Genomic DNA, 19,552 nt, shown 5'->3' on the forward strand with positions numbered 1-19,552 from the left:
ATTATTTAACCGCAAATTTCAGACCGCAGGTGTGGCTACCTCCGCTCAATAATTACTTTATTCGAAACAATGTAATAGTATATTACTAAAAATGCCGGGACAGAGGGAATTAGGAAAACTCCACCAATTCCTATTGAGGTCGAGGTAAGTTTAGCGCTTAAGCTTGTATATTAAGCATGAAACATGAATGTAAGGTTTGGAATTTAAAGTCTAAACTGTCTAGTGAGATTCTTTGAGAGTGTTAAAGTAAATTATGCTTTCGTTGGAGTGTGTTTGCAAGCGACAGCGGTCAGGCAAATGCAATTTTACATACGAGTATTATGTAAATAATGTAGCACACACAAAATTATAATGCAAACAATAAGCTAGCTGGTGCGGTTGTACGGAGCGAAAAATGGCACCCGCGTGTGTACTCCCGCTCCGTGCACCCGCGCCAGCTATACTTGCCGCAAAACTGGCGACTGAGATCATAATGCTATCTCCTTTACCCTTGTTAAGACCAAACAAGTGTGAAAGAGATGGCATTATGACCGGACTCGCCTCTTAGTTTTGAGGCAAGTATAGTGGATGCCCTACAAAAATAGCGAGAAACGCACCTTTGTATGGAGTTAACACAATTTAATTTACTTCTCTCTGGTTGCACACCAAACATCACTCGATTCTGGGTATCTCACAATGCATCCAGGAATTGGGACACATTAAACAACGAAATCCGCGCAAATTAGGCCAAACCGGGCCAATCAGATTTGTTCTCCCAAACAAAGCTGCAATTATTTGCCGAGCTAATACTAGTTTGATCGGCCTGATACGAGCGATGTTGTCCTAATCGTGAACCAGCATTATTAAATCCATTCTTTTTCAGAACACTGCTGAGAAGGACAAAGAAAGCTATATTCCCTATCTCTCTTAGCAGAAAGTGTCCAGCGAAAGAATATACCCCTAAGACATGCACTCCAATTACAGTAGCTGCAATGCAAATTGACGACTGAGTCATAATGCCATCGTTTTCACTCGTGCGTGGTTTTGGCAAGTGTAAATGAAATAGCGTTTTGACCTTGGTAGCCAGTTTTTATCGCAGTTGTGAATCTGAGGTAACTTTAAAGTGGCGCCCGAAAACTACTTGTTTTGATTCTTCAACCAATTGGAATCAGTATACAGACTGAACTGATTTAACGAATGGCTGACTTTAATCGCATTGGGACTATTTACTAAATACGTTGCGTTGGTGCGACCCTTTTCGACAGAGATACACATTAGGCCATTGTTGAATCCCTCAAATTCCCAACTTCATTCGAATTTCGACTAGTTTTTCCATTTTCTTGGAATTGGTTTTGTTTTACAGTGCATATTCTCAAGAAATGCAATTAACCCAGATATTAAAACAAATTCGGCATTTTTGGAGGAGGCCTTCCCCCGCGGAGGGATTCTGGCAGTTTTTTTTCCTTTCTCGTGTGTTTTTTTAAGATTTTAATTGCTAAAAAATAAAAGGATTTTTTATTTTATTTATTATTCTCAAGTATAATTCAAAAGTAAAGAAGTATTTGGATAATTATAAAAGTAACACTTTCTCGTACAAGTCCGGGAAAGTAAATGGCTCCGGTATACCTCCCCCTAACACATCGCGCGACTTGCTTCGTATACCAAAAACAATCGTTTTATCTACGTATTTATTATCGGGTGAAATAGAACTAGGTATTGAGCTAAAATAAAGCGTATCTTCATGTGGTTTTCCTCTAAACCTGTTTCGCATTATTGTATGAAGCGGAACTGTTAATCTTTGATCACGCCCGATCCTTACGTGATAATACATACCGCAACATACATTAACATAACGTCTCCAGATTACCAATGAATAAATTACGCGTATTTCAGACACACGCATACATGTGTTTGTATGAGCAAAACTGATAAGAAAATGCGCTACAAAATTTCGCCTTCAATTTACGTCGTTAAGAATAAGATTCGGGTGGCCACAGCAGCATTACGGCTGTGGCGTAGACCCGGGCAACGTAACTGTCAACTCGTTTGATAAAATGGGTGATGCTCGTTATTGCATTACTATCGCGATAGAATGTTCAATCCGTCATTCATTTTATAAATGAAATTGTTGGTAAGCGCCAACGCTTAGCGGCGTAGTATCGTTGCAAAAGTAATACTGCTACAGTTGCAATGGAACCTAAGGTGACGTTAGGGTGTTAACTGCAGCTGTTGCGGCGTTTTTGTTGCGCGGCTGCATCTGTCAATTTCCTTCATAAGATAAGTCATGGAATGAACGTTATAATCGCGGCAGTAATGCGGCGGCGAAAATCACTCATTTTATCAAGGAAATTGACAGTTGCAACCGCGGCAACAACGACGCCAGTAATTTATTTGCATTTCCTTAATAGATACCTAATTGAGTTGCTATCGTTGGCAAACTGTCAGTAAGCAGTGCGCTCGATGATACTTACTTTACTCTTTGGCTCGATGTTATATTATAAGCCTATAAGGTGATAGATGGCAAGGCATACGCATACGTAAGATTGGTGCCCTTAAAATATCTACCGAAATATCGAAATAAAAAATATATAATAAAAGGTTAACTGAAAACAGGCATTAAGGTTTCCTCACGAGCGACCGTTTGCGCAATAGTTCACAAAGTGTTCAAACAAAAACACTTAAGTAGATATTTCGGACAAAGCGAATGCCTTACAAAGGGCACAAATCTTGTTAAAAGGGTGTTTTTACCTAGGTATTTCCTGTCACTTTCTTTTTACTGATAAAGGATACACTTAAAGTTCCTTTGATGATGAAAAACAGATGAACTAAGCCTAGCTATTACCTAGTGGTGTTATATTTTATACTTCTATTTTTTTAGCATTAGAAAAATGATAAACAATCTTGATGTGTCCTCTTTGAACCCTATTAAAAATAGTAACAATTAATTAATTATGAAACCAAAAGAATGTAAATGATCATTTTTTATATACTACGTCGGTGGCAAACAAGCATACGGCCTGCCTGATGGTAAGCAGTCTCCGTAGCCTATGTACACCTGCAACTCCAGAGGAGTTACATGCGCGTTGCCGACCCTAACCCCACCCCCCTCGTTGAGCTCTGGCAACCTTACTCACCGGCAGGAACACAACACTATGATCATACATATTATGCTATATAATTGTTACATATTAGCTGCAACTTATTTTTAAAGAGACGTCAAGATCGCTTACCTTCCTTATAATGCAAAAAAAACGAAGTATAGTTGAATACCACGCCGATGATAAATAAGCATAATAATATGGGCCTTATGGTAAACGGTTACTGTAACCTATTGACGGATTTCAGAGGTGTCACATTCGAGTTGCCAATAATGTATAAACCTGTACCTACCGTACACTCCATTTTTGAAGAACGCCATACTCATAATATACACCTCGTGGTCATAACGAAGGAAATGGTTTATTTTCCCTTCAATACAACTAAGTAAGAGTGCGCTTCTCGCTTCGCCGAACACTCTCAAATACTGTATTTTTGTAAACTTGCTTATACTTTAATGTAACATTACTGTATAAGTCCTATAATTTTAATTGCTTGCCGGCCATGTGGTCAAGCCAAGTCAAAGGTTTAAGACGAAAGTGGACGATTAACGTTCATTATTTTTGTGACACGACAATAATGACATACACAGACTCGCTGGCCAGACTATGTATCTGTTTGTGCCACAATAAAAACCCTTTTCAATATTGTATCTGACCTTCTTGTCGGGTATTAAAATACGGCAAGGTACAGAAAAATATATATATGTACGATTGACACGTGACTGCTTTCGTGAAATTACGTGTACATAAATCAAAGAAGAATTCTAAAAATAACCAGGAGATCGGTGCAATTAATCTAAAGTTGAAATAAATAATTCCAATAAGTTACACTGTATTAACCAGGCGTCAAACAACCGTTGACCAACCCAAACCTAATTTGCTCCTTCTATTATTACAAAATAGGCAAGCAGTTTTACAAAAGCTTGTAACTCGTAATATTTGGCGTCTCTTTTTACTTTTATTAGAAAGGAACTTCCGCTTGTTTTACAAGTTACAAAGCTTTGTATGGGCCCCTGGCCGTTACTGTTAAAAGTATAAGCACGTTTACAAAAATAACGTAGCGAACTCCTTAGCGACTACTAACTTAACTGTTTTACGTCGAGTTTTAAACTCACTCGTAAACGGGGTCAAACTCCCCTAAAAATTCTGAAAAGTTTCGTAGCATCGCAAATTTCTCCCCATATCCGAGATTAAGTCAAGTTTTTCGGTGGAAGCAAATTTGAAGGGTGTCCTTCAAAAATCCCTATTGGCACTTGGGCACGTTTGAGAGGCCCTCGAGCTTTCGGAAGACAAGGCTTTTAGCTTGAGCTAAATTGGAAGACGCTATCGTCATTGACGTTGTTAAGGCTGTAGATATTTCTAACAAGATAGCTAATTAGGAAGTTTAGGAACATATGCCTAAACTTTTAGTTGAATTTAATACAGTGTAGCACTGTCGTAACTGAAGCGGAATATATGGCGACCATATAAGTTTTTTTTACTATAAATGCTTTTATTGCACTTTTTTTTAGTACGAATTTAATGAGTTGCCTTTAATAATAATAGACGATAGGACGCGCTGGCGCTGTTATTAGAGTTCAGTTTTTTATTATTATTAACAAATCTACCTAGCTCCAAACTAAGCATAGCTTTAGCTTGCACTGTGGGTAGTAGGAGACGATATAACTATACTTATATACATAAATACATACTTATTTAATATTACATAGAAGCACCCATGATACAGGAACAAATATCTGTGTTCAAATTACAAAAATAACCTTACCAGGATTCGAACTCGGGACCATCGGCTTCGTAGGCAGGGTCACTACCCACTAGGCTGGCCTCGCGGTCTGGACCGGTCGTCAAAATCGGATATAAATCGTTTTTATATGTATTGGCATCATCGGCCTTGCTGTCGTTCACGTCTGCGTCTACTCACATCTTTATGTATATAAAATAAAAACATTAGGCAGAAAATTGCGTTATACATTGCAGAGCTTTATATTCATTGGCACGTGTTACAATAAGGATCAAAATCTGCTTGTATTTATACCGTTTGGGAGGATATCTAGTATCTATGCGGTTCATGACTCATTCATTATTAGTATTATTTGACCCCGAACCTTATAGTAAATATGCGCATTCAAAGGTCAGAGATATGAGATTCAATGTATACGTCAGCGGCCAAGCATGAGAATGTAAGCAATTTCCTTTATCTACACCCCTAGCACAGTCAAGTGGCGCAGTCTAAACCACTGAATCGATTTTGAGAAATAGGGTGTCAAATGATCCGGGCAAAATGCCAAGAGACAGTAAGTACATGCATAGACATCTTGAGTATGACCAAAGACTAGTAAATGTTCAAGACGAACAACCTCCATACAACACCGTTCCTTGCTTGCCTTTTGACTATACTTATTTCATGTTAGCTTTATATGTACAAAATCTGTCACAGACTGCTTTTATGACTTCTAAACGTAAAATTTTATTCAGAAGGCTACTGCCATATGCAAAAAAGTATAATTAAAGCATAATAAGCAAGCAAGCAAATCTACTTTTGTGGCTATAATTGCGGTCTGTCAAGTCCAATTATACGTTTTGAAATTATAAATAGCACTAGGGTGGCAGTTTTTATACGCAAATAACAATAATGTAAAATATGAATGTTCTACTTTATTGACGATTCCCGCAGCGTTATAGGGGCTATCAGTCTTCTTTATTTACTAGATTCTGGTATGACGTATATAGAAAATGTACTATTTGCAAAGTCATGGAAGCCTGTGCTATAGCATAAGAGAAAATTCGCGGGCGTAAATTTTCTTACTGATTCATGTTAGCCGTCAAATAATGAATGTAACACTTTGCCACCAGGTGAACGCCACGATATTAGACTTGACCGTTTACGTCTTCGATATTTCCAAAAAGCCTTACATGACCCAAGGTTATTAATATCCAAACGAAAATGAACACTCAAAAATTACTTAGGGCCGATTCTGTATCGGCCCTAAGCCCAGACGGACTGAACAGTCGGGTCGCTTCAATTTGTATGGGAACTTCACGCCGACTGTACACCAAATACAACGTCAGCGTGCAGTTCACATACAAGTTGCAGTCGGATTGCAGTCCGTCTGTACCGGCCCTTAGTAGTAAATCCTTACTTAATACGTAAAGCCGGACCGGACTACTACTAGATTTTAATAGATATCTGTAAGCATCTATGTACTTATTCGTAAGCTGCTTATACAATAATTATGCGCAGAATGTAAAGCTTAAACACGTTTTGATTTAAGATCGAAATTCCCATGGAATTTTAGCTGAGATTAGGTGGGCATTGAAAATATCAAAATATCCTACGATGGCAAGGGACTCAATGAATCTGAACAATATGATAGTTAAGAATTACGGTTGAGACAGCTTTCATTCAAAACCCAGCTCATAATCGGGTTACATTAATATTCTCGGTTGAAATTACAGATTAGGGACCAAAGGTGATTTTATTTAGGGTTAGCCTGCCCCGGGTCCATTAAGTCTTTTATGAGGTCGGGGTTGTCATAATACTTTATTTAGGTTGGATTTTCATATTAAATTCATGACTTTATTTTGTAATACTTTTTACTGCGGATATCTTTATTCTCCTGCGAATGAGCTGGATGGTTTTATTACATAACAAACGGCCTAAAACTCACAATACCTAGCTTCGAAGATGGAGCAAGATGTGTGAATAGTTAGTATTAGAACTATGAAACAAACTTACATACTCACTTATTTTGCAATCGGACTAAAACAAAACCAAGTTCTCCTTCGTTCGAATGATCTTTATTCCCATGTTCAGTAACGAAAGGACATTTGTCTTGAAGTATTTCGCGCCAATATAAGCCATTCGCATCCTGGACAATTTAACACTGAATGTACTGTCCAATACCCGCACACATGCGGTCTTGTTAACGCCTTTGTTAAAAAACCATTACCCTCCTTTTGCCGGCAAAAAGAGTTTCGAAACAAAGATGAGGCGTGTGGGTTATTAAAGCACAGTTTAATTAGGAAAGTTAATAGGGTTCTTAAAGAATACACAAAATCCTTTTTGCGTCCGCCTGTATATTTATGCCTCTTTATTGTGGAGGTTTAAAATCAATCGTAGATACATTACTTATTACTTATAACCTTTATTATTATTACATGTTGATCAAATAATACGCACGTACGATAACCTGGTTAAACTTGCGTTTAATGAGTTGTGCCTTTTGTGATTGACTAGAGCAATGTAATGTCCATAAATAATTATATCACTGGCGAAACAAAGAACGTATTTTCAAAAAGTTACTCAACCTATACCGTCTTAAACACTGAGCCATAAAGAATTCATGGACGCTTCGTAACCGATAGATAACCTCTGGCTTCTTATAACGGAATCAGGTACTAAGCATAAATCACCGCCGGCCAGTGATGATAGCAGAGAGAATGGTAGATTAGTACTCGCCTCTTCAATATCTAGGGCGCATTACAACGCTGCCTTCCCACTGAGGCGGAGATGAGAGCATTGGTTGTTGTTATAATCCAGCGGAGCAGAGAAAAGATGCAATGCTATTTTTTGATTCCCACACGTCTCGTCTCATCTCCGCTCATCTCTGCCTCTGTAAAAGTCAGCCTAAATAAAGCAGCATCACTAACCAACACTTTACAACAGTGCCCCTCGCCAGTTTCAATATGTAAACTTGTAGCTTTATAATTCTGGAATTCTCGGCTTCTTTGGACATCATGCCTGGCGTGAATCAGCCTTTAAATATAATATATTGCTCATTGGTCCAGTTGAAAGTCGGAAAGATACCTGGTTTAATGCAGTCGAAGAGATTTTGCTCGTCGGACTCGCCAGGGCTACTTATGACCACCTTATAAAGTACGATCTTTGGAATAAGTAAGTCATGATGAATAAATAGTACGGACTACGGAACCTTTGACCTGGAATTTGTATTCTTAAACGCCATTTTTTACGGCAGCGCGTCGGAATAGAATGCAAGCGCAAACTAGGGAAGCCTGGAAAATATTAAATTACGCTTAGGAGGTTGTGTTTCAGGTCGCGATTCATGGAAAAGATTTAGTCACAGATTACTTAAATTGGACAACAAGTAATTTACACTCGAGAGCAGATATAATGGGAGTTTTATATTAAATACACAAAATATTGAAAACGTTAAACGATACCGTGTCTTATCTTGATATCGTATAAATCTTTCGTTTAAGGCGCAACTTATACAGGTCATGTGCCGCGCCGCACCGCTTGTCAACTTAGTACATTTTGTATGAAACCGTTTTGAAGCGGCATCATACCTACGCCACGCCTTCACCTTTACGCCGTCTCTGTATAATTCGCACCTAAGGTTTAGGACGGAATATTTACAGTTGTGTAATTTCTGTCAAACGCTGAATTCAACTTTGCAAAATTTCGCTTATATCTACGGACAAGGAATTTGATTTTTGTGACATTTTGTAACTTGTCACATTAACAATAGAATGTATCATATCATATGACATATGAGATCCCTAGAGGCTTTCATATTGATTGTCACTGTGACAAGGAACGAAGTGGTATAAAAATCAAAACCTTCACCATACAAAATTAAATGTGTTTATATAATCGAATTTGTAATTATGATAAGGTTCGACCACTGGACTAAATAGAATTCCTAGAATATAGCTTTCAGGTAAAGTTCAGTTAATTTACTATTCCGTGGTTGCTTTACAACTAACATTTAGTTTAGAGTTGTTGGCATGCGTCAAGCCATGTAATATGGAAATTTTGGTCTAGTTTTTAAATTCACGATTGTGAAACAGTAAAGATCGTTTTGGATTTGTCTTTCGTTTCTATATCCTTTGCACAATATAATCACGTACCTACTTTGTACACAGTACCGGATAGAATTCAAAATACATTTTCGTCTCGACTGTTATAACAGTAAGAAATTTATTGTGAAGTAATATAACCTACAAAAACATATCGCAGAAGCAATTTTTAAGAGGGCCTAAAGTTTATCAAGAAGTAAATGCGATAGTGACACTTGACATGATAAGTGCAACTATAATATCCGAACACTTCGCTTTACAAATGCGCACCCATGATAGTTCAGTGCGCCTAGAGTGAACTTTGGAAAATTAAAATTTATCTATCTCTGTCACCTCAATGAGACAAAAGAAGCACTTTCCTAGCAAGTCAAGCGTTCAAGCGAATATGATCACGAGGCATGCCAAACATGCTTAATAGGATAGCAATCTGTGACCCTGAAATGATCGCTCACTCGTGGTCATAACTTATATCAGCTGAGCAGAGTGTATAGCTGCTCCATAAAACCAAAACATCTTAACCGGCATGCATTTCCAAGTAAGATAAGCCCTTTTAATCATAAGTAATGTGTAAGCGAATGGACTCTATTGTAAAGGTGTAGGAGCGTGTTCCGATATTGAATGCTTTGTCGACGCTGATAGATTTCACGCTTTATGTGGACGCAAGGCACATGCACTTAGGAGTCGTGTTAAGACAGCGCTGTAGTCGGATTCAATTTTACACAAGATGTTTCTGGCTAGAGAATGCAATCGGTTTTGATTGTGTTGGATGAACTGATCTCTTAATTAAGGGTAAATTGGGATAGAAAATGCACCTTTATAACCGTAATTCACGATATGCAGGTTGTTTTTGATATGTCTCATCACACTCCGAGGGATGAATATGTAGGTCATGCTGAACAACTTTTACTATAGGTAGGACCAACCCCGTAATTGCGAAAAAAAATGGTCAGATACGAGTACAACAAAAACATCCTGTATTAATTCACTTACTATGTCGTATTCAGCAAATAAGCAGTGAATGGAACCCAGGATCAAGGACAGACACCTACATTCAGCAGGCGGTGGATGCAGGATAAATGTTTTTCCAGCTTCTGAAATTTTGCCCAGTTTCTATAACCTTACCTTATACCAGTACCTTATAACGGCTACGAAGTGCTAATACCAGAACTCTCAGGTAATAGAATTCGATAAACCACATAGTGGGTCTATAGTATTTAATTCACTGTGTTTATCTACATATATGTCGTGACCAGATCCAGATCTATATGTCCAGACCAGAGATTATAATTGATAATTTCATGATGTGGGATGGTTGTCATGAAATGATCGGTTGTGGCCAATCATGAAAAAGTCAAACGTAACATAACCATTTGAAGTGATAAATTCTAAAATGGCATTTCATGAAATGGTCAAATTCGATGATGTGGCTGGCAATGTAGTGCATTGGGTACTTTACATACTCAATAGTTGAATTAGTGTAGTTCCAGAACTACATATTGTCCGTATTTAAATTCCGATAGACGATAATGTGAGTTTTCTCAAACTTGTAATGAAATGTTGAGATGACTTACTTCAAATTAGGTCCGGAAATACTACATATCAGGTGCGATGATATGTAAAGGAATTTCATACAGCCTTACACACCTAGGCCTGTAAGGCAACCTTATTTTGTTTTTAAACGTCAAATTATGGTACGTCTTGACATTCAACCTTAAAAAACCTATAAGCTAATTTCTGCCATTATCCTTTTTTGTTTTTTTTTTTTTGTTTTTTGTGGGGATTTTTCCTTTTTTGTGTTTGTTGAATGTTATTTCAGAGTTACAAAGGGGAACGAAAATTTGATTATTTTTGCGCTACGACGCACGGTTTAGGAAATACAGCCCTATAAAGTTTTTTTTTACAGTCGCGCAGAAATCTTTATAGGGCTGTATCTCCTAAACCGTGCGTCGTAGCGCAAAATTAATCAAATTTTCGTTCCCATTTGGAACCCTGAAATAATATTCAACAAACACAAAAAAGAAAAAATCCCCACAAAAAACAAAAAAAAAGGATAATGGCAGAAATTGGCTTATAGGTTTTTAAGGTTGAATGGCACTGAATAACCTATCACATTAGGACATGAAACAATCATCATCATCCTATTTTTTTTTATTTCATTGCGAGTTTGAGAAGAACACTATACAAATCTCGGTGAGAAACGGGGCTGCCGGCCGCGTATCCCTATCCGTCTCGCTACGCTCGGCCGTCTATATCTACTTGGCCTGCGTTTTCCGTCCTCTATAGTAATGTATATCAGTTCTATGCAGCAAATAGAGTTGTCTGTTTGCCCCTCGTTGCACATACAAATGAACACAAGTTATGCGTGCATTCCTTTGTACAATTTAACCTAAAGGTCAATCAAACGCAGTCCCCTACGCATAGCGGCTTTTAGAGTCGGACCAAGCTAAGTTGGCAGCGATTTTAATAGCCCGGCCTATGCAAGTAAACGTCATAGTTTCGTAGATGTTGAACGTTTAAAATAACACTTGATCTGTGTAGGCTATCAAAATCGCTGCCAACTTGGTCTTAATCTAGTGGTGTAACATTTGTCTACGTTGAAAACTCGTGTAGTATTTAACGCCTCATTTGAAAGTTAATTTTAGGCCGGCGCCCCACTGCAGCGCACGCTATGTACACGACCCACGTTCCTATACAAAATTTCGTGGGCTTGCCCACGGTTTGTATTAAAACGTGGGCCGTGGATGTAGCGTGCGCAGCAGTGGGGCGCCGGCCTTAGGATTATTTAATCAGCTCATGAAGTTCAAGGAATTTTAGGGTAGCACCGCTTGGCTTTCAGATCACTGCGACTGATGCAAGATATGACTGCGACTGATGATACACTTCCTTCCGCTGTTGGGTCGAAATTCCTCAGAGTTCTTGCATAAAATGTACAATTAAATACTAGTTATTGGATTGTGATTTTATAAATCTCTTTTTAACCAAAATAACTCTGCAACGATTTTAGTACCGTACAGGTGTTATTTTAAACGTCTAACTTCTATGAAATTATTACGTTTAAGTAACACTTGCACGTCTGTGCTATAAAAATCGCTGCAGAGTTATCTTGGTCTGACGCTCTATCATCTAAATGCGATAGTTTGCAATTTCGAAAAATATCTTAATGAGATGAGGGCATTCTGTAGGTTTTCGGGGTACTAGAATGGGGTTCACTGTTCATGTTTTATTCACGTGTTCCTACCCTAATCAATCTCATCTCAACCCCATCGAGTTTAGGCTCGTTAGAATCGCCCCAATGAGTAGTTGATGGCTGCGAAAAGGAATGGGTCAAAATGTTCCGGAAAACGAGCGTTTTTCCTATGTACATTTTACTGTGTTTCATCATACAGCTTTTGAGAGATTTAAACATGCCTAACGGCCTGGCCACATATTGTGGTGCGCGACTGGTTTCGGCTAAGCCGACAACCATAGGTGGGAAGGAAAGGTCCGATCGCTGTGTCTCGCTCCAACCTATGGTTGTTGCCTTAGCCGAAGCCAGTCTCCCAATGTCGGGGCCAGCGCGAAAGGCTCTAACAAGAAAATTAGGCAGTTAATTTTATGATGTCTATAGAAAAACACATAACACTAACACTTACAAGAAGTTTTTGGCCAGAATACTGGCGGCAATAACTGATTGAACTCAAAGAAATAGCCGAACTCTTCGAGGACTTAAAAAATTAACTGAACTAAAATAATAAAGAAATCAATTTTGCTCAATATATTTACTACATTTGATTTTCTAAGGCCTAAAATACACATGTATGTAAGTTTCACTTACGTAAGTAGGGACAAAGCTATTTGTTAGATTGAGATAATGATATTCCTCTCTTATTCTATAGATATATGTATGTATGTATGTATATACTTTATTGTACATAGAAATAAAAACACGAAAAACACAGTTACAGAGTAAATTAAATACAACAAAGGCGATATACATGATCATTTAAATTATAAATAATAAAACCGGACAAGTGCGAGTCGGACTCGCCCACCGAGGGTTCCGTACTTCTTAGTATTTGTTGTTATAGCGGCAACAGAAATACATCATCTGTGAAAATTTCAACTGTCTAGCTATCACGGTTCATGGGATACAGCCTGGTGACAGACGGACGGACGGACGGACAGCGAAATCTTAGTAATAGGGTCCCGTTTTACCCTTTGGGCACGGAACCCTAAAAAGGGAACATTAACCACGTGTATTTGATTTTGAGTTTTTGATATTTCGATACTGTTAATAGGTAAGTAGTTGCAAATGCTATGTTCTCAGTGTTACTGACGTGCAGTGAGTTTAATACTCATTGCTTCCTGGGGGTAGATCACTACGTTGTGTGAGTAGACCTCAATTAAAACACGCAGTATGTCAGTTACTGCGAGATGGCAAGTTCAACTTTTGGTTTCCGAATGGACATCAAAATGGCGAAGTCGTCTCAAGAATATTTTATTGATTTTACTCATTAATGTTGTTTCTAGTGTGATATCTTATTATTGTTATTTTGCAGTGAACTAACGTAGGAGTGTGCAGCTAATGAAGAATTAATCTTGAAACGCATTAACCATTCTTTATTTAACACCCGAAAATCCATCGAGGCTATTTGTGCACTCCAGTTATCACTTAGGGACTAAAAGCGACTACCGAACATCGTTATGTTCTACGAGCACACTTCTGACATTGGCGAAATCACCATAAATTTATTGGAACGCCTGTTCCTTAACGAAAAACAAACGTACATGATGAATAAGTACCTACCCCGGTTTTAATAGTTGACTTTTTAACATTTCTGCTGACGCAGTCGGCTTTAGCTAACTAGTGTAAATAAATTCGATTTCGAAACGTGACGTACGCGTTTGCGTTTAGTCTCATTTTGTATGTGATTTAGAAAGAGCGCGCCAAGCGGGACGTTTTGGAAACTCAAAATCCTATACAAAATGAGACTTAACGCAAACGCGTTCGTCACGTTATGATGTCGATTGAATTTACTCTAGGGGTACTGTAATACTCGACTGTCGCGTGCCAGTCACGCCATATAAAAGTTCCAAGTGGGATTATAACTTTATAATGACCGTTTTACCTCAGTGGCCGGATTTTGTATATTTTCCCAGCAAAGGACGAGCTCAGTTGATTTTCAATTAAAATGCGATTACATTTTTACACAAAGGGATAGCGTCCAACTTTTTATTAGTTGTGTAACTTGTACCGGGACTGCTAGGGATGGCACGTGCAGCTGTTACCTGGGCGATAGGGTTGCCACTTTGTTTTTTTTTTTGTGAATAAAAATTTCAAGGGTTACAAGTGCGGAAATGAACCAGCTTGGTGTTGAATTCCTGTTGTCTTGGCAACCATTTTAAGGTACCTTGTGCAATCTCCATATGTATGTATATATTCTTATCAAAACAAAGCAAACTATTGGGACAAAACTTGAAGAGATGGCGATATTTCTAACATTAACATTTATATATAAAATACCAAGAAAATCTTGATATGAATCATTTGGAATTTATTTCAGAATATCATTTTGTATATAAATTCTTTTCTCAGCTGAATACGCGACCTACGAGATTAACATCATACAATAATTACTCGGATTCAATAAATAATAAGCACTCCAACAAACCCCGCATAAATACGTCTTTCTTCATCGTCGATTTTGCCGAAAAAGCATAAGTATACCAATATTAACAGCTTATATTTCCTTTGTGATCTTCAGTGTGCTTATCAAAAGGTCACGACTTGGCAAACCCCGTCGAGAGGTCACGTTATCGTATTCGAGAACTGTGCCACTTGCCACATTCCGACTGTGTTCCTATTGAACTCAACGAGTGGAAAATTTGGCCCACCCAATTCGACTGTGACCTAAAGGTGAGAGCGCCCTCATACTATACTAACCGCAAACTATGACCATACCCCGGTGTGACGGACGGAATTTAGTCGATAGCGATATAAAATGATGATGTATGTATTTTTTAATATTATAATCGTTTTTACAATAAAATTAACTGAATTATTCGGTGTAATTTTGACTTTTGTCAGGATGACTTGATACATGTCAGATGTCGGATACTCAGAGTTGTAATAAGAATAAATGAGGGTTGTCGTTGAGATTCAAGATGGCGAAGACGTCTCGAGAATATTTTTTGTGTTTAGCTCATTTATGTTGTTCAAAGTGTAATATTGATAGCTTATTATGCAGTGAACTATCGTGGAAGTGTGCAGTTGATGAAAAACTAATCTTGAAACGCAACCATGTTTGAATCAACATCCGGCAATCCATCGTGGCTTTTAGTAAAGTCCAGCTATCTCTTTACTAAAAGCAACTACCGAACAACGTCATGCTCTACGAGCACACTTAAAACTCACAACGAAACTTGACATTGGCAAAATCATCATAGATTTGATGGAAGCCATATTTTAAAAGAAGAAGAAAGAATAAATGAGAGAGGTATGCAAATAGGTAATAAAAAGACTAACGCACTTAATATTAATAATGTTTACTTCAAGGATGAGTCACATTTGTTGATAAGTTATAACACTTAAGTTGATATTTAATTAATCACTAGCACTGGTACGCTTTAGCTTCTGAAAAACCGGGCTATGACCATGACGCAGTCACACTTGCATACTCGTTGCGAGAGTAAAAGAGATAGTAATATAACCCTGGTCGTTAGTTTGGTTTGCGGATACTATAGTTCTCCCGAGTATTGGACTTTTCAACGCTTGTAAGTGATTGTAACAAAACCCTGGGTTCGTAATGGTTTCCGGCCTCATCTCAGGAGTTCCAGTAGAAGAACGAATTCTGATTGTACATAGTTATTACGGACCTCAAGATCAAGTTATACCAGTTGCTATAATATTTGTGAAATAAGTAGCTAACTTTATGTAGGCAGTCTCTTAGCCTGATTAGAATGTGGAAAGTTTAGAATTATTAACTCTGCAAAAAGATCCTAATGTATATTTCTAGATGTCGAAATATTAAATATTTCCTACGAGTTTGAGTACGGTCACGTCTGAAAATATTTATACGGACGGCAAAGTGCCAAAAATATGTACCTTAATATATGGGCAATAAGGTCGTGTATACATATTTTTGGGACTTTGTTCGTATCGACAGGATAAGAAGATAAACAAGATAGAAAAGAAAAGGAACGATACACAATAGTAGCATGAATCAGACAAGGACAAAGTTCCCAGTTTAATCCAGCGTTCGTAAATTGTGTTCTATCTGACATACAATTCTTAAAGGCTTGTCATTGGCAATATCAATCAAGTTAGCAATTACGGGTAACGGGAAAGTTCTTTGCGATGTTGTAGATGCAATTGTAGCATTATCAGCATTAAATCATAATCCGATAAGCAACTTGAAGGGCTGATAGTTGAAACCTTATATGCATATTTCTGTGGTTGAGATCGATCTGTTGTATTCTAAAGATTACTTAAAAATGGGGAATGGTATTGTTATTATCCTTGGTATTCCGTCGTTGCTGCCGCATTGCTGTCGAATTACAACGTTCTACACGTCACTTATTTTATCAAAGAGATTGACAGTGACGTTCCCCATTTTCCGATGCTGCAACACTGCACCAACTATGCTGCTGCAGTCGCAATAAGATTGCAACTTTAACAGCAACAACCTAGTAGTTCATGTTCACTAGACATATGGACCGGGATTATCGTTTTTATGGTTTTTGAGCTCCCGATATTTCGACGCAGTTGCATCTTGTTCACGGGGTCGAAATATCGGGAACTTCTCGGTCAATATCCGGTCGATATAAGTGTAGTGATACTAACCGTGATTAATTCAAATCTGTTAACCTATTAGTCGTTGCTGTAAAGCTCATATTCTGTGTAGAACTGCACACCAAGTGTGGATTCAGTCTGTCTCGGCCCTGAAATGCCAAATACAAATACGGTGGCGCCAATGTCGTTTACGAGATAATGTATTCCGTTAGCGAACTCTGAGGAAAAAGTGTCTAATTACAAAACTCTTGGAGCCAATAATGTCCCGTTTTCCGCCCACTACTTTACAGGGAGGTTTAGGTCTGAGACTAGTTTCACCCTTCTCGATTACGTAGGCGGAGAAATGTAATTACTATACTTCTCCAGCTGGAAAACTTTTCGTCCTTCAGAAGCTTAGTGACAAAGAAGTTAGTGTTCTACGAAGTGTATTGTCAATTATTGGCAAATAGGTCTGACTGAAGCGGCTGTCGTACTTTCCGAATCTATTACTTCAGGCAAAGAGAAGGGGAAATGTGTAGTGAGCTGCCTAATTTTTCCTTTCACGTATCGTGTCCATGCGTTATTTCCTTGTTACTTATTTGGGCGGATAGATTTTTTATTGTCATTCGTTACAATGCTTAGCTTCCTGGTTACTTTTTGGTAGCCCATTGGATATGATGTCTCTACTAAGTATGTTAGTAGAATATGTGTTTAATTTTATTTGCAGTGCCACTGTTACCACCTCGCTAAAGGGAAATATAAAACAACAAGCACTAGCTATACCTACCATTTACGGTTAATCTTTAACAAGCAGTATTGCGAACGATGCTATTAAGCTTAGAATAGATTTAAAAGTGGAAAAATTACTGTCTTGGGTGAGACTTGAAGCCGCCGAGACCGTGAGTTCAAGTCTCACCCAAGACAGTAATTTTCCCACTTTTAAATTTATTCCATTTATAGGTACGGTTGCCAGATATAACGGAGACAACAAACGGATCAAGCAAGGGCTCACGGTATACCATTATGTTTAAATGTAAAACAAAAAAGTTGCCAAGTGGCACATTTCCCTGGGCTTCGAAGTTGCTACATTTAGCACAGCTAAGTTTCCAATTGGTACACTGCCTCCGTCGTACGATTCGACTCTAAACTTCGACTGTGACGTAGTGTTTGGCCGGCGTTATGAATTGCCATATACGTGTAATCCTTTTCAGGCCCGGACCGGCAAAGTTTCGGCCGCTCTATCTTTCCCAAGATGTAAACTAGTGTGTAGTGTCTGTGTTCTAGGAATATAGGACTGAGAGAGGTTTCTATGCTATGTATATAGATAGGTTCAAGTTGGAAGGTTACCTGTTAAATCTATCGTTAAATGTATTTGAAGATTTAGGAGAAAAAAAATCGTTCAGAGGATTGAGGAGGACGACAAAATAATTTAATGATGAAATCCTTAATTTGATGTCAATGGCTTAAAACATAAACTGAGTGCTAGTACACAGTAAACCTGGGCTAATCTTCACACAAATAATCAAGTATTCATAAAATTGCGTCTCGCTGTCCAAAAGTTATAAATCGAATGTAACTTAAGGCTGTGATTTTCGCGTACTAAAAATGTTAATAGATTTCGTTTCAATATACAGTATTTTTTTTATACAGTAGATAAATAGAGAGGCATCGAGACCGATAAAAATATGTTGTGATAGCGTTTCGAAATAGATAAGGCTCCAATGATAACAGAGGGTGCGGTTATCACGGCTTATGGCTGAACTCTGTTGATTTAAGATTAAAAATGCAATTTCGCAATGTTCGCGTATTTTTTCTTTACGCGTGTAGCCTGATTTATTGGTTCAGGAAATATGAGAGTTTCCTTGTAGGAACAGAGATGTTTATCAATATAATGCTCTGAGTTCTATATTTAACCAAAAGACTGAAGAGGCTAGTTTCCAAAAGGAAATTGAATCTTTTAATAGCCCAAACAGAATTATGGCAACGCCATTCGGTGAGTTCATAAGAACTATCGCAGGTGTATATCAAAATACCGCACAGAAATTTGTTTGGTTATGTTACACGTATACTCTTTTTGCATTGGGGGTTAATTATGATCATGCTGCACTCAGCAAATGTCACGACACTTATTCTGATGGTTTGTTCTGTCAATATTCGTCGGAGACACTGCACGGCATCATCGCACAAAATTACTTGAATCTCGCCATCCACAAACTACCTACTCAATTCAGTTTACTTTGTCAACGTTGGTTCAAAGTACGATAACTACGAGTTAAATACAAGTACTTAAGAAACGGCTATACCTACAAATAAATACTGATTACTTTAGCTGTCCTTAAGACCCGCAAGGTTAACAAGAACAAATGCTTTCCTCGGTAATTTATTTAGCAGAGGTAACCTAACGAACTGCTAAAAAAGTTTTACTTCTAACAATATTATGACGCCCTTCTCTGAATCTCAGAAGAAAAGCTTGGTCAATTTAATTTGAAGGAATAAAAGTGATAAATGTTGGAGTTACATTAAAGAATTTCTGTGATTTCTAACCTTTTGGGATTGAGGATACCGCAATTGGAGAGTAAATTCAAGATGTTTAGAGAAAATGTTGAATCTTCATTTTGAAATCGGGACAAAACTTTTGCAAAGAAGGGCCAACCGCCGTAGAAATCACTAGTTTTTAAGAGGGAACAATAGCTTTGTGATCCTAACGAAATAACGGTACTTCTTCTATGAAATTCCATTTCGGGAGAAAACGGTTTCAACCAACTAAATCTTAACAAATCACTTTGATTGTGATGTCGATCGCTTCAGCATAATATATTCTAGGTTTAAAGGTTTCGCTTTAAAAACTTATTGCAAATTATGAAAAAAGGAAAACCTATAAACCTAGTTTTTTTTTTTTAATCAT

At 37.9% G+C, this 19,552-nt stretch overlaps 1 protein-coding gene and 1 long non-coding RNA gene across 2 annotated transcripts in view; both read left to right on the top strand.

The window, feature by feature from the left end:
• The window catches only part of LOC133524853 (uncharacterized), a 281,791-nt gene that overhangs the window by 33,758 nt on the left and 228,481 nt on the right, over positions 1-19,552 (top strand). The gene's annotated exons all lie outside the window — the stretch shown is intronic.
• Positions 2,272-11,847, top strand: LOC133524844 (uncharacterized). The gene is made up of 2 exons (XR_009800454.1): positions 2,272-9,432; positions 9,902-11,847. It is a non-coding gene; the product is annotated as an uncharacterized LOC133524844 (long non-coding RNA).

Source organism: Cydia pomonella, chromosome 14 (genome assembly GCF_033807575.1).
Source record: "Cydia pomonella isolate Wapato2018A chromosome 14, ilCydPomo1, whole genome shotgun sequence".
NCBI lineage: Eukaryota > Metazoa > Arthropoda > Insecta > Lepidoptera > Tortricidae > Cydia > Cydia pomonella.